The following is a 12,526-nucleotide window of genomic DNA, read 5'->3' as shown; positions in this document are numbered from 1 at the left end:
TGTGATGGAATGAGGGTGTATCAGTGCCCAAGGCATGGGTAACTTAAACTTCTGTGAAAGCACCATTCATGCTGAAAGGTACATACAGGTTTTGGAGGAACATATGTTGCCATCCAACCAACATTATCATGGATGCTCCTGCTTATTTCAGCAAGACAATGCCAAACCATGTGTTACAATAGCGTGGCTTCACAGTAAAAGAGTGCCTGCTACTAGACTGGCCTGCCTGTAGTCCAGACCTGTCTCTCATTGAAAATGTGTGGTGCATTATGAAGCCTAAATTATGACAACGGAGGCCCCGTTGAACAACTTAAGCTGTACATCAAGCAAAAATGGGAAATAATTCTACCTGAAAAGCTTTAAAAATTGGTTTCCTCAATTCCCAAACGTTTACTGAGTGTTGTTAAAAGGAAAGGCCATGTAACATAGTCGTAAAAATGCCTCTCTGCCAACTTTTTTGCAATGTGTTGCTGCCATTAAATTTTAAATTAATGAATATTTGCACAAAAAAAAAAGTTTCTCAGTTCGAACATTAAATATATGGTCTTTGCAGTCTATTCAATTGAACATAAGTTGAAAAGTCTCTGCAAATCATTGTATTCTGTTCTTATTTACAAATTACACAACGATTGTAGCTGAGATAGACACCAGCGCCCCCCGTGACCCCAAAGGGAATAAGCGGTAGGAAATGGATGGATGGATGGACAACGCGCCAACTTCGTTGGTTTTGGGTTTTGTACTTTAAGAGTGCTGGTACTGTCGTACGGTACCCTTTCGAATAGTTCTTTCTAATAATAAGGGCCGCTCCTCCCTACACAGATATCAGGCACTGTGCATGTGTGAAGAAGTGCATGCAAAAATCAATCATATCCCCAGTTGCATGTCTTTGGAAGTGTGAGGAAGTAACTAGAGGGAACCCACGCATTCACGGGGAGGACATGCAAACTCCACACAGAAAGATCCCGAGCCCGGGATTGAACCCTGACAACTCAGGATCTTCGTATCGTGAGGCAGACGCACTAAACCTTCTGTCACAGTGAAGCCCCGTGTCATACCAAAGACTATAAAACTGGGACCCATTAGGAGCGGCATAGCTGGGTTGGTAGATGGGCCGTGCCAGCAACCCCAGGACTCCAGGCTCGATTCCCGCCTCCGCCATCCTAGTCACCGCCGCCGTGCCCGTGGGCAAGACACCCCACCCACCCGCCCCCAGTGCCACCCACACCGGTCCAAATGCAACCCAGACACCGGGGCCTCACGATGTAAAGAGCTCTGAGTCACCAGAGAAAAGCGCCATATCAATACAATTCACCTCACTACGTCCCTGCTTGGCACTCAGCATCAAGGATTGATTGATTGACTGAAACTTCCACTAGTAGACTGCACGGCACAGCACACACTCCGCACAACCGACAACCAAATGGCAACACCAAAATAAGCTCCCCAACTTGTTTAAGTCGGGGTCCACGTTAATCAACTCATGGCAAAAAAAAAAGACATGCCGTGACCCGGTGTTGGAAGGGTTGGAATTGGGGGTCAAATCACCAAAAATGATTCCCAGGCGCGGCCACCGCTGCTGCTCACTATTCTCCTCACCTCCCAAGGGGTGATCAAAGGATGATGGGTCAAATGCAGAGAATCATTTCACCACACGTAGTCTGTGCGTCACAATCATGGGTGCTTTAACTTTAAATCCTGCACATTTTATTTACATGTGACCATCACTTCATAATTCATAACGCCGGATTGTAGTCAGCTGGAGGCGTGTCTTAATGAAATTAAACAATGGATGTCCGCTAACTTTTTGCAACTCAACGCCAAAAAAACGGAAATGCTGATTATCGGTCCTGCTAGACACCGACCTCTATTTAATAATTCAACTTTAACATTTGACAACCAAACAATTAAACAAGGCGACACGGTAAAGAATCTGGTTATTATCTTCGACCCAACTCTCTCCTTTGAGGCACACATAAAAAGCTTTACTAAAACGGCCTTCTTTCATCTCCGTAATATCGCTAAAATTCGCTCCATTCTGTCCACTAAAGACGCTGGGATCATTATCCATGCGTTTGTTACGTCTCGCCTCGATTACTGTAACGTATTATTTTCGGGTCTCCCCATGTCTAGCATTAAAAGATTACAGTTGGTACAAAATGCGACTGCTAGAATTTTGACAAGAACAACAAAGTTTGATCACATTATGCCTGTACTGTATATACCTTTATATACATATATACATACATATATACCTATACTGTATATACCTTTATATACATATATACATACATATATACCTGTACTGGCTCACCTGCACTGGCTTCCTGTGCACTTAAGATGTGACTTTAAGGTTTTACTACTTACGTATAAAATACTACACGGTCTAGCTCCATCCTATCTTGCCGATTGTATTGTACCATATGTCCCGGCAAGAAATCTGCGTTCAAAAGACTCCAGATTATTAGTGATTCCCAAAGCCCAAAAAAAGTCTGTGGGCTATAGAGCGTTTTCCGTTTGGGCTCCAGTACTCTGGAATGCCCTCCCGGTAACAGTTCGAGATGCCACCTCAGTAGAAGCATTTAAGTCTCACCTTAAAACTCATTTGTATACTCTAGCCTTTAAATAGAGTCCCTTTTTGGACCAGTTGATCTGCCGTTTCTTTTCTTTTTCTCCTATGTCCCACTCTCCCTTGTGGAGGGGATCCGGTACGGTCCATGTACTGCTTGCCTGTGTATCGGCTGGGGACATCTCTGCGCTGCTGATCCGCCTCCGCTTGGGATGGTTTCCTGCTGGCTCCGCTGTGAACGGGACTCTCGCTGCTGTGTTGGATCCGCTTTGGACTGGACTCTCGCGACTGTGTTGGATCCATTATGGATTGAACTTTCACAGTATCATGTTAGACCCGCTCGACATCCTTGCTTTTGTCCTCTCCAAGGTTCTCATAGTCATCATTGTCACCGACGTCCCACTGGGTGTGAGTTTTCCTTGCCCTTATGTGGGCCTACCGAGGATGTCGTAGTGGTTTGTGTTGTGGTTTGTGCGGCCCTTTGAGACACTAGTGATTCAGGGCTATATGAGTAAACTTTGATTGATTGATTGAATTCCAACGCTGTGGTAATGCATGCATGTGTGTGCACGCTGGGACCGGGGAAGCGTACCGCGTTTGAGTACGAGTCGAAGTCACCACAGTAGTGAGAGTGTGCAGGCTAGGGGCGTGTCTACAACGTCAAACCAGGTTGAAGAGTTGTTTGACACTTACTCATCAAGCCATTCATTTCAGTTGCTGTCAGCACGAAATCAGGAAACAGTTATGCTGTTCATATTTTTACAAGCTGTGCTCTCTGTGCAGCTAAAGTGAATCATAGCTGGCTAATCACTGCCAGCTGCCCTTCCCCTTCCCCCTCCGCTCCTTGCCCTGCTAGAGTCTGCGGCTGGCAGGCAAACTCAGGCCTCAGGCTGCAGGAATGAGGGAAATCTTTCATGTGCCACATCAGCATTTATCTTCACTGACCATCGTGCACTTTGCCAGCCAGCTAAAGCCCACCCACTCGTGTCCCGCTGCAATGACAGGACCACTCTGACACACTGGAGGTGGTTCTGGAGTAGAGCTGCAGCTATCCGTTATTTTAGTAATCTATCGATTTGGTCGATTAATTGAGTAATCGGATAAAAAACACTTTATAGCTTCAATTTAATTGAAATGAACATGAACATTTCTGCCTGCCATAACCGTCCCACACCCATGTTTGAAGTTCAAGGTACTCCATGCGGTTTGCACTGTTTTTAATTCTTTTCCAGGGCGACTCTGGGCATAAACAGTGGTAGTCATATTCTTTCAAACAGAAATGCAGTAAAAAACAATACAGTATCAAAAAGAGGTGGTCTACTATTTGCAACGTTTCGTGGCTAAGAAATACTCTCATTAATTGTCAACAACCTACAGTCCGATCAGAAGTTTACATACACTTCTCAAGAACATAATGTCATGGCTGTCTTGTGTTTCCAATACTTTCTACAACTTTCTTTTTTTCTTTGTGATAGAGGGATTGGAGCACATACTTGTTGGCAGAGGTGGGTAGTAACGCGCTACATTTACTCCGTTACATCTACTTGAGTAACTTTTGGGATAAATTGTACTTCTAAGAGTAGTTTTTATGCAACATACTTTTACTTTTACTTGAGTATATTTATAGAGAAGAAAGGCTACTTTTACTCCGCTCCATTTATCTGCAATCAGGTCGCTACTCGCTACTTTTTTTTTTATCTATCTGTTAATGCACGCTTTGTTTGTTTTGATTTTGTCAGACACGCATTCAAAGTAGGAACTATGCATGCTTGCGTTTCACCAATCACATGCAGTCACTGGTGACGTTGGACCAATCAAACAGAGCCAGGTGGTCACGTGACCGTCATACGTAGAACCCGACTTGTTGAAAAACCTATTGGGGTGTTACCATTTAGTGGTCAACTGTACGGAATATGTACTGTACTGTGCAATCTACTAATAAAAGTTTCAATCAATCAACCAATCAATCAAAAGTGTAAAGGAAAAAAGACACTTTTTATTTCAACCGTACTTCCCGTCAAAAGCCTAAAGACTGATCGCACAGTTCCTGTCTTCACAATAAAAGCGCCGCCCTATCGCGCCTTCGCTAACAAAATAAGAGTCTTCGAAAGCCAGCGCAAACAAGCTAGCAAGCTACGGAGTTTGCCGCCAATGTATTTCTTGTAAAGTGTATAAAAACTAATATGGAAGCTGGACAAATAAGATGCCAAAAACCAACGACTTTCATGTGGTATTAGACAGGAAGGAGCAACTTTTTTTCTCCTCCATTTGAAAACCGGGACGTTATCAGCACTATACTGTCTGATTCCAATCAATGCAAGTCATCAGAATCAGGTAATACACCAACTTATATTCTTGTCTTCATTAAAGATAGGAATCTATATGTTAAACATGCATGTATATTCATTAAAACACCTTTAACATGTCAACAAAAACGGCAAAATAAATAAGTATAAATTATATACTGTATATATAAAGGTATGTATGTATGTATATATATATATATATATGATATGTGTGTATGTATATGTATATACATCTATATATATATATATATATATATATATATATATATATATATATATATATATATATATATATATATATATATATATATATGATGTGTGTGTATGTGTATGTATATATGAGGTAGATCACCTCAACATGGTCATTTATTAAGTAATTGACTAACGTTGAAAAACTTATTGGGGTGTTACCATTTAGTGGTCAATTGTACAGAATATGTACTGTACTGCAATCTACTAATACAAGTTTCAATCAATCAATTAATCAATCAATCAATCAATAAATGCCTACTGAGCCTACGGTGCTGTTAAGTTATTGTGGCTCAATTTGCCTTAATTTTTTTTTATTTTAATGTGTTATTATTTAATATATAATATTGTTTTACTTATTTTTTATTTATTTTAATGTGTTATTATTTAATATATAATATTGTTTTAGTTGCTTAAGAGATATTCCTGGCTCTGAATTTGCTCATTGCTATTTTTATGTTTTTGTGCATTATTTGTTGCCGTCATAATTAAACTAACAGGTTACTCATCAGTTACTCAGTACTTGAGTAGTTTTTTCACAACATACTTTTTACCTTTACTCAAGTAAATATTTGGGTGACTACTCCTTACTTTTACTTGAGTAATAAACCTCTAAAGTAACAGTACTCTTACTTGAGTACAATTTCTGGCTACTCTACCCACCTCTGCTTGTTTGTCACAAAAAAACATTCATGAAGTTTGTTCTTTTAAGAATTTATTATAAATCTACTGAAAATATGACCAAATCTGCTGGGTCAAAATTATACATACAGCAATTACCTTGAATTGATTAACGTGGACCCCGACTTGAGTTGAATAACTTATTCGGGTGTCCCCATCCAGTGGTCAACTGCACGGAACATGCACTGCACCGCGCAATCCACCAACAAAAGCCTCAATCAATCAATCCATCCATCAATCAATTTTGATATTTGGTTACATGTCCCTTGGCAAGTTTCACTGCAATAAGGCGCTTTTGGTAGCCATCCACAGGCTTTTGACCACTTCTCTTCACAAAATTGGTGCAGTTCAGCTAAATTTTTTGGTTTTCTGACATGGACTTGTTTCTTCAACATTGTCCACACAAATTGACTTTGGGAAGGCCATTCTAAAACCTTAATTCTAGCCTGATTTAGCCATTCCTTTGCCTTTTTTGATGTGTGATTGGGGTCATTGTCCTGTTGGAACACCCAAATGCGCCAAAAAACGCATCCTCCGGGCTAATGATTTTAGGTTGCCCTGAAGAACTTGGAGGTTTATATGAATAGATTGAAAATTTACACCAATGAGTTGACTGATGAACATTATCACATCATTTATTCAGAAAATATAAATAACAACAAATAAATTATTAACCGCAACATGTAAGTGTAAAAAATGTGTACATTTTCAGAATGTGCTTGTTGTATTTTCAAACAAAGAAAACAATCTGAAGTTGTCTTTATTTTTAAGTTATCAGGCCGTGATTTCACCACTTGTGAGTAGATTTTTCTCCATGTGGCCCCCGATCTAAAATGAGTTTGACACCACTCTCATAAACATAACACCAGAAGTAAACCAGAAGAAAATCCTCATCTAACATGTACAAGCTTTCCGGCAGAGGCCAGATAATGTGGAATGAGATTGATAGCCCTAAAATGCATTTTAAGCTAAATTTATTGCTAAGTTAAGCTTAATATATTTAGTACACTCCTCATGGCTGAGGACTTCACATTAGTCGCATGGTTTTGGTCTTGACCTCTGATAAGATTATGGCCAATCTTCAAAATGCAACCTTTTAATCAAATTTGAATAATAGGATATCGAGACTGATTTGGTGGATTTAAAGATTCGTTATGTATAAATGTCAACCTATTGGTATGTCGGTATTAAATTGTAAATGGGTATTGGGTGGGTAGATTAAATTAATTGTATTGTACTGTATTTTGTATATAATATGACAATGTATATTTTAACTATGGGTCCGTATCCATAAACTGTATGCTTCTAGGAATACCTGAATAAAAAATATTGAAATTCTACGATTTAGTGCATTTGCAAACAGCTAAAATTATGTACAAAGCAAACTATAACCTGCTACCCAAGAATGTACAACAATTCTTCTCAACAAAAGAGGAGAAATATAACCTTAGAGGAAAATCTAATATTAAAAAAAAGTATGCTCATACACCACTTAAAACCTTTAGCACAGCCGTATGTTGAATTAAATTATAGAATGGATTAACCAAATAAATCAAACAAAGCACCAATATGACAGAACAAGAATTATGATGAATATCTTGAACGCCTTTTTTTTTTTAGATAAAGATTATTTATGTGTGTAATATTTGTTTGCTTACTATGGTATATTATTTATTTATGTTCAAAATAAACGAAAACTGAACTGAAACTTTTTGCAGAACGGACTCTGATATTAACATAAGAAAAAATAATGTAATATAAAAGTATGTCTTCAAAGATATAAATAAACACGTAAAGGGAAGAATATCTAGAGTCGCGTGTCACAACACAGAGGAAGGAAAATGTCACCTTCGTTTTTATAAGTTAACTCAGGGGTGGGCATTACGTCGATCGCGATCGACTGGCCGATCCCGGAGGATGCGCCAGTCGATCCCAAGCCAGGCACCAAAAAACAGACACAAAAATGAGCAATCATCAATCACACCAAGACCCCACCCCCGTCAGCCGTCCGACACTCTCGGCACCCGAGGATCCCGTGAGATGACGCTGGCCGCCGCGAGCCCACACCCAAGAAAAAAATCACCAACAGGGCGGACGCAGAGAAACACATCCCACCTCCAGAGACCCCGCACCCACTGTCAAAACTCCAAAGACCGACCGCACAGCTCCCGTCCCCACCACAAAAGACCTGCCCCATCCCGCCCGCGCCAACAAAACAAGAGTCCCAGAAAGCCAGCGCGCACAAGCCAGCAAGCCACGGAGCTCGACGCCAATGCACCTCCCCCTCGCCCCCAGCGACCGCCCCCCCACCCGCCTGCCCACCCGCACAGCCACCGACGCCACTCACCCGCCGCCAGACACCAAAGGGCCACACACACATGCCACTCCCACAACAAAGTGCCCAAAAACGAGCATGCAAGCCGGACAAATGAGATGCCAAATCCAACCACCCCCATGTGGCACTGGACAGAAAGGAGGACCCTATCTTCCTCCCTTTGAAAATGCGGACGCCATCAGCACCACTGTCCAACTCCAACCAACGCAAGTCACCAGAACCAAACACACCAACCTACACTCCTGTCCTCATGAAACAAAGGAATCCATGTGTGCCAAACACGCCTGCACCATCATCAAACACCACCAACCCGTCAACAAAAATGTCCCCCCCACAAACAAACAAACACAAATTATAAATAGGAACGAGCCAGATCTCCACAACCCCGTCAACTGAAAAGTAGCTCACCCGCAGAAAAAGTGCGAGCGCCCCTGAGTTAACCCTTTGTTCATCTATGTTGTCTCCCAAGCATAAGGCAGACTAAAAAACAAAAATTATTAAAAAATAAATTAAAAAAAAGTAAATAAATGCAGACCAAAATTAGCCACATGCTTGGTGTAAGACTCCTGCAATCATCAAGGATTAAGATTAAACATGTAAAAGGATCTGCTACTGTGCAACAGTTATAACTAAGCAGTGTTGTGGTTAATGGGTTATACTTGCATAACCCTTCTCTACATTCAAGGTACTCAAAGCGCTTTGACACAATTTCCACATTCACCCATTCACACACACATTCACACACTGATGGCGAGAGCCCTAACCACGACCCATCAGGAGCAAGGGTGAAGTGTCTTGCTCAAAGACACAACCGATATGACTAGGATGGCGGAAGCCGGGATCGAACCCGGAACCCCCAAGCCGCTGGCACCACGCCGTAATTACTGAGAGTTGAGGACCATCTCTAATTGGAGGACGTCAATGCCAGCGTTTGGTGTGAAGTTTAAAAAGATACTTTTCTGAGCGCGACCATTGCTTCCAGCACAACAGTAAAGCAAGTATCAGGAGTTGAACTGGAAACAAGAAGTCTCCTGCCTGGGTTACGGCTCAGAGACTTCAGCTGAAAGGGGAGAATTGCTGAGTCAATATTATCCATCATCCATCCATTTCTACCACTTGTCTCTTTCGGAGTCATGGGGGGTGCTGGAGCCTATCTCAGCTGCATTCGGGAAGAAGGCGGAGTACCCCCTGGACAAGTCGCCTCCTCATCGGAGGGCCAACAAAGATAGACAGACAACTTTCAATATCAGTGTTTGGCAAATTGCTTTTGAAAAGTAATTAATTATAAGCTCTTGTTACTTTGTCAAAAAAGTAATTAATCAAAACCCAAACAAAAGTCTGCTTAAAATGGAGCCAATGAATGCCGTGACAAAAGCGCTAACAATACTCCATTTGCATGTTTTGATCTGAATATTAACTAAGTATTAGCAATAATGTTATTATGAGCGCTAACGTTAAGGACCTACATTTAGCGGCGCATTGTTTTCCCGGGATGCAATCGGACTAGACCAGTCATGCCTTGAAGGTAGGAACATTTTTAATTTCTACTCAAAAAAGGGTACAAACAAAAGGCACTTGTAGCGGAGGCCAAAAACTTAACGCAGGGAAGAAAAAAGCACTTTGACGTAAACTAAGGACATAAAACAGAAGACACTAACTTTGGCATAAATAAACAAGAAAATTACTTGCGGTGACGTGAGCAGGGCAGCATGGACTATGAAATTGCAAGAAAGAGTAAACATGGCATGAGGCAGAGTGTGAAAAGATCATGAAACAATGACGCGGCGTAGCTCGGTTGGTAGAGTGGCCGTGTCAGCAACTTGAGGGGTTGCAGGTTCGATTCCTGCTTGTGCCATCCCAGTTACTGCCGTTGTGTCCTTGGGCAAGACACTTCACCCACCTGCTCCCAGTGCCACCCACACTGGTTTAAACATGTAACTTAGATATTGGGTGTCACTATGTAAAGCGCTTTGAGTCACTTGAGAAAAGCGCTATATAAATATAATTCACTTCACTTCACGCCAGAACGACCAACTTAAAAACCAAGTATAAATAATAAGGACATGATTGAAACGGGTGCGTGAATCCCATACGTGAGACAGGTGAATCTAATGAGTCGCCATGGTGACAAAACAAGGGAGTGAAAAAAACAGGAAGCAATGGAGTCTTGAACAAAACAGAACATAACTAAACAAAATATGATCACAAGACATGACACGCATTGTCACAGAGTGGTGACTAGCTTATGCTGCACTGACGTTGTGAGCTGTTGAGTTACTTTCTCTCCTTGGAACTTGTGAAAGTTTATTCTGAATTATGAATCTTGCCTTTTACCTGGAAAATAAAATTATGTGATCATAAACTGAGAAGTTGGTCCATTTTGACAGCCAATTTAGACACAGTGATGGCAAGACGGACTCGAAAAGACGCTTCGTTACGCTTTTTTTATTTGCGATAATTACGAGTCATCCTTCATCTAAAACATTGACAACCAAACAGTCGGCATTGCAGTGAGAGCGAACATTGTGCAGTAAGTGATGTTTTATTATGTTTGCTGGCTCACATGAGGTCTGCTGTGAGTAGTTATCAGTGATGTTGAAGAGAAAAAGTGTTTGTGAAACCAATGTGCCGCCATATTAGCAAAATACGAAAATATTATATTTTATGAAGAATGTGCCCGTTACTACAATACATATATACTTACAGCATGGAAAGGTGTTTGGAATAGAGCGACTCCCATGGGCTCCATTGTAAGCGGGCTTTTGCTCGCATGGATTTACGAGTTTGAATGCATAAAAAGAAAAAACATGTTGGCTTGTTTTACATAAGGATTGTAAATGATAGGCACAATTCCCCCAAAAAGTGCAGTTTTCCTTCAAACAAAGTAATACAGACTGTTTTAAATTGCAGCATTAATACTAATAACAATAATTATTTGAATATTATGATGGTGGGGCGGGAGGGCGGGGTGAGCGAAACCTATTCCAGCTGCACTCGGACATCCTAAACCATGGGCGCTCACACTTTCTCTGCAGGCGAGCCACCCCCCAACCGACCAAGTCGAGGAGATCCACCTCACTCCCACCTACAATCTACATCCATTTATTTATGAAAGAGACATCCCCGCCAACAAGTCAATGGCGTTCAATGACAACACAAGCATGTTCAACACACATAGACTCCTTCCTTCCATGAAGACAAGAACACAAGCTGGCGCACTTGATTCCGACGACCCGCACCGACTGGAACCAGACAGCGGCGCCGACAACGTCCGCACCCCCAAACGGAGCAGAAAAAAAAAAAAAAAAAGTCCTCCTTTCTGTCCAACACCACATGAAAGTGGTTGGACCCGGCATCCCACCCGTCCCCAAACACCCCGTCATGAGAGCAGCACACGTGCGCGGCCCCCCAATGCCCGGCAGCAAGCGAGCGACGCCAGCGAGTGCGCGGGCGGGCAGGCAAGCGAGAAAGCGGTCGCTGAGGGCGGGGGAGAAACACATCGGCACCAAACTCCGCAGCCCGCCAGCCCGCGCGCGCCAGCCCCCCGAGACTCCCACCCCGCCAGCACAGGCAGGACGAAACAGGTCCCCCACGGCGAAGACAGGAACTGCGCAGTCGGTCCCCAGAGCCCCGACAGCAGGCACGGAGTCCCCAGAAACAAAATGTGCCTCTCCGCGTCCGCCCCGCCAGCGATCCCCCTCCTAAATATGAGCTCGCAGCAGCCAGCGCCACCCCACAAGACCCTCGGGTGCCGAGAATGCCAAACAACTAACGAAAGTGAAGTCCCGGCACGACCGGTGACCGCCCATCCCCATGTCCACTCTTCAATGCCTGGCCTGAGATCGACCGACACACCCCCCGAGATCGACCAGTCGACCGCGACCGACGCAATGGGCACCCCTGCCCTAAACAAATCGCCACCTCATCACAGGGCCAACACAGATCGGTGGAGTCTAGCCCAGTCTTGGAATTGTAAATGCATGCAAAGTCTACTACTTGTTAAATAGACTCAGAAGTGTAATACATTAATATAAACCAAATGTTATATGTAAAAAGAAACAATAATAACAAAAAGAGTAATCCTTCAAGCCGGATTTGAACCAGCGACCTAAGGATTTCAGCATGAGCAACTACAGTCCTCCGCTCTACCAACTGAGCTATCGAAGGTTAGTATCACCTCATACTAACTCTGATTTTTGAGTCACTTTATTATCAAACAATCAAAATTTACTTATATAGCCCTAAATCACAAGTGTCTCAAAGGGCTGCACAAGCCACAACGGCATCCTGGGCTCAGATCCCACATCAGGGCAAGAAAAAACTCAATGGGATGACAATGAGAAACCTTGGAGGGGACTGCAGATGTAATTAGAAATATACCTAAATGAT

The 12,526-nt window shown here is 42.5% G+C and overlaps 1 non-coding gene across 1 annotated transcript; it reads right to left on the bottom strand.

Annotated features, from left to right (window-relative positions):
- Positions 1-12,217: 12,217 nt before the first annotated feature.
- Positions 12,218-12,304, bottom strand: trnay-gua (transfer RNA tyrosine (anticodon GUA)). Its single transcript is given in 2 exon segments — positions 12,218-12,253; positions 12,268-12,304. It is a non-coding gene; the product is annotated as a tRNA-Tyr (tRNA).
- Positions 12,305-12,526: the final 222 nt, after the last annotated feature.

Source organism: Nerophis ophidion, unplaced genomic scaffold (assembly GCF_033978795.1).
Source record: "Nerophis ophidion isolate RoL-2023_Sa unplaced genomic scaffold, RoL_Noph_v1.0 HiC_scaffold_135, whole genome shotgun sequence".
In the NCBI taxonomy this organism is placed as follows: Eukaryota; Metazoa; Chordata; class Actinopteri; order Syngnathiformes; family Syngnathidae; genus Nerophis; species Nerophis ophidion.
Note: the sequence above shows the minus strand (reverse complement) of the source record. Positions and strands in the feature narration are given on the sequence as shown.